Source organism: Gambusia affinis, linkage group LG11, assembly GCF_019740435.1.
Source record: "Gambusia affinis linkage group LG11, SWU_Gaff_1.0, whole genome shotgun sequence".
In the NCBI taxonomy this organism is placed as follows: Eukaryota; Metazoa; Chordata; class Actinopteri; order Cyprinodontiformes; family Poeciliidae; genus Gambusia; species Gambusia affinis.
In genome coordinates, this window is record NC_057878.1 from 20,460,359 (window position 1) to 20,464,148 (window position 3,790).

Sequence of the window (3,790 nt, forward strand, 5' to 3'; positions counted from 1 at the left end):
AAATTATTTGCACAGGCAGGTGCACTCCCGTTCTGAAAGTTTGACTCAAACAGAGATAAGATCGAGATGGGAGCAAACAATCAACTGACAGGCAGGTAAATAGTGGAATCTAAAGATAAAACGATACAGTTTGGGGTCTGCTTAGGCTTTTACACCTCTCGGTTTTCCTACCGCCTTCAGGCAGCTTTGATTTTGTGTGTTTCTTGCTTGGTGAATATGTGCAAGGGTGTGCATGTGTGTGTGTGCACCACATAGATTAAAGAAGCAAGCGGGTGAAGGAGACAGCTCTGACATTTCGAAACACCAGCAGGCTCTGGCGCCCACCTGTTCATAGACAAAGACAGAGGAAGAACAAACACCAGTCATTACATTGTAAACTGAGGCAATCCTCCGATGCTGCTCCGTATAGGGGGTGACGGACTTGCTGGACTTTGAGAAGTTATTATTATTATTTTTTTTAAATAATGACCGGAGACCTTAAAAACTTTAATAGTCATGTAGCTACAAAACCATTTATTGTTGTTTTTATGTCGAAATGTTCTTAACAGATTTGTATGTCTTTGAACAATAATATAGTTGCTTTTCAGTAACAAAAATATTAAACTGAATTGAGGCAATTGATCCAGTGATCATTTATGGATTGTATGGAAACATTTGCAACTACTTTAACATCCGATTTCCTCTAATAGGTCACTTTCAGATCGTCACTGTAGAATTCATATTTATGTTTTTGTTTGTTTGTTTGTTTTCTTTTTTGCCTCCTGTCAGACTACCACAGGGTAGCTTTGGCCGCAATGTAGCTTCCTACAATTAGTGTATGAATAATAACTGACGCTGAACCACTTTTTTCAGTAACGAGTAATCCAACGCGTTGCTATTTCAAATCCAGTAGTCAGACTACAGTTACTTATCGAAATCACTTTGTGTTACTGTGCGTTACTATTTTCTTTTGCAATTTAATTTTATTTCCTCTACGCGTCTTGGGGAGTGACCAATGTTTCTGTGACAATCAGCAGCGATAGAAACATAAACAATGGAGGGAGGAGGGAGATACGCATTTTGTTGCTGGAAAAACAGGAACTATTTTGAGTTTCGCTCGCCAAGTCCGATTATAAGCAGTTTTGGATTTGTTTTTTTTTTCTAAAGCCGCTTGTAGTTTTAATGAGTCGAGGGTTGTTGTTTTGGGGTTTGCAAATAAGCAGACATAAGTCTGGCATCCAGTTAGTTTTAGTCAGGCTCTCCCTCTCCATCATTTCCCGGATGATCGATCACAAACACAGGGCCGTAACGCACAACCTGGATGCTGGGGTGGGGATCTGGGGGTCCTAAAATCCTATTTATAGTTTTCCAGACAATAGAAACACACAAAAACACGCACAAATTATTTAAGGTTTTTTTTTTTTTTTTTTGTATTGTTGTAACCATTAAACAACCTCCCCTTCAGTTCAACCTTATAAGTGGAGATATATTGCTGATGTTACTATTATAAAATAATTAGCATTTAAATATTGGCCAAGATCAATGTAATTTTTACAGGAGGTGTAGCTTGTTGCTAGCAGCTGCTGAAAGTAACTAAAAAAGTTATTTTCAATGTAAATTAGTTACTTTCCAAATTAAGTAATCAGCAATCTAAGTTACTTTTTTAAGGAGTAATCAGTAATCCGATTAAAGTTACTTTTTTAAAATAACTATACCGTTACTGAATAATAAGTGAATGACTGAATATAGTATGAAGCACTTTGATGTCCTCTGAACTTGATAAAGCTTCATACAAGTACAGGCCATTTGTCTTCATTTCTCTTGTTTCTGGGCAATCAGCACATGTTTTAAATTTCTATTTATCAGTATTGATATGACAAATTATGTCTATTAGGTACACATCACAGGCAGATTGCTTTCTACAAAATAAGTTCAACTTTGAAGGGCAATGACTGATATTAGAAATGTTCTTATGGGTCGGCCTGGCATGATTTAAACAACTCACCCATTTTAGTACTATAGCTTGAGTCTCCTTTTTTATTGCCAGCTATGAGCCAGGTTAGTAACAGGACAAATGTATTAAGTATTTAATGACACGAATCCACCAGAACAGAAATGCCTTAAAATTAGAACAAGCCCAAGACATAGCAGAAATAGACAAAATCCTAAGCCCCTCAAACTCAGAGAAGGCCCCCAAGAACACAAAAATTGTTACTTAAGTAACATTAATAAATGCATAGATATTTCTTGTATACATATGATATATTAAGAGTCACAACTTATAAGAGTCCATTGACCACAGATTTTATGAATTAGTCTTTTATGTTACTTAAGCATTTTGACAAATGTTGCAGCTGTTTTCCTCCTTCTGTATGTGTTTGTAGTTTGTAGGCGTGCACATGTGTGTGTGTGCTTGAACACACTCAACAGACATCAACTGAGTTTGGATCTAATCAGCGGCTGACTGTCTATGCTATTGTTTCAAAAATAAACATGGCCGATAAGCTGACTGGTTCACCATGGAATGAGCTACAAAGTTCTCAATGGTTCTGGTGGTCTAAAATTTGGGTGTACTTCTATAAGCATGTGGATTAGATGCAAGGGTTCATAGGGAAACACAAAAAACAAGCAAGATGCATAATGATCAGTAGACAAGATGACACTCAGATGTTACAGACAAAACAATTGGTAACCAACTAATTTTTTTTAGGTGCTTAATGGACTCTTTTGCTGAACATCTTTGCCAGGTTTTCTCATAAGTAATCTTTATGAAAAACCTGGGATCCTATGTGTCAAATTGAAAACGTTGTGCACCTGACGATATCTATGTATTACAATTTGTTTTTATTAAATGTAATTCTCCAAGCAATGCAAATATCTAAATGGATCAGAATTAATCTCTATAAACTCATAAATAGGATGTGATATAAACAAAAACTTTCCATAAGTAGGAAAGAAATAAAAATACATCCAAATTATTTTGACTATTTCCGAGTTATTATCGCAGGTAACAAGTCATCTGACAGTTTTGATTGAGTCTCTATTGTGTTCATAGTCTGAATGGCTTAAAGGGCCATTTTCATGTTCAGTTTTTGTTTATATCATAGGTTTGTGGTGCCTTTCTATCCTAAAGAAAAAGATACAAAACTTCAAATATTTCACAAAGAGATATTAACATTCATGGAAAAAACGTACATAACCTTATATTAAAGCAAAAAGTACGGCGGCCACCGTAAGAAAGGCTTATGGTATTCAAATATGCCACATTAACTGATCAGTACAGTGTTGCGAGGGAACGCAAATGTTTTGCGAGGTAATGCAAAAGAAAAAAAATTTCCCCATGTCCCCTGGAGGGCTCCGTAGGATATAGAATAAGCTACATTCTCTGAAATAATTTGCATCCTCTCCTAAAAACATTGCAACTTTTGAACTCTAGACGTCAAACAGAGCTCTACTCGAGTATCCAAAATACAGGAAATGCTTTACCAGTTGCGAAGTATAATAACTTCATGTTGGCTGTGCATTGCAAAACCAGTGGATGATATAAAATGGATATAAGATGAGCTTATATTCATTCCCTGTAAGGCCCTTGGAATTCACAATCATCCAAAAAATTACATTCGGAAAAATCAACAGAAATGATGGAGATACACATTTCCCAAAATGCTTCTTTTTTTGTTCAATGCAAATAAATGTAGCTTAAAAAGTACATTTTAACTTCAAAAGAGGAAATGTTATTAACTGTAGAACGGAACAGGACAATGTAATCTTTTTCAAAATTCACAACACAAGTGAAGCAGTAAAACAATTT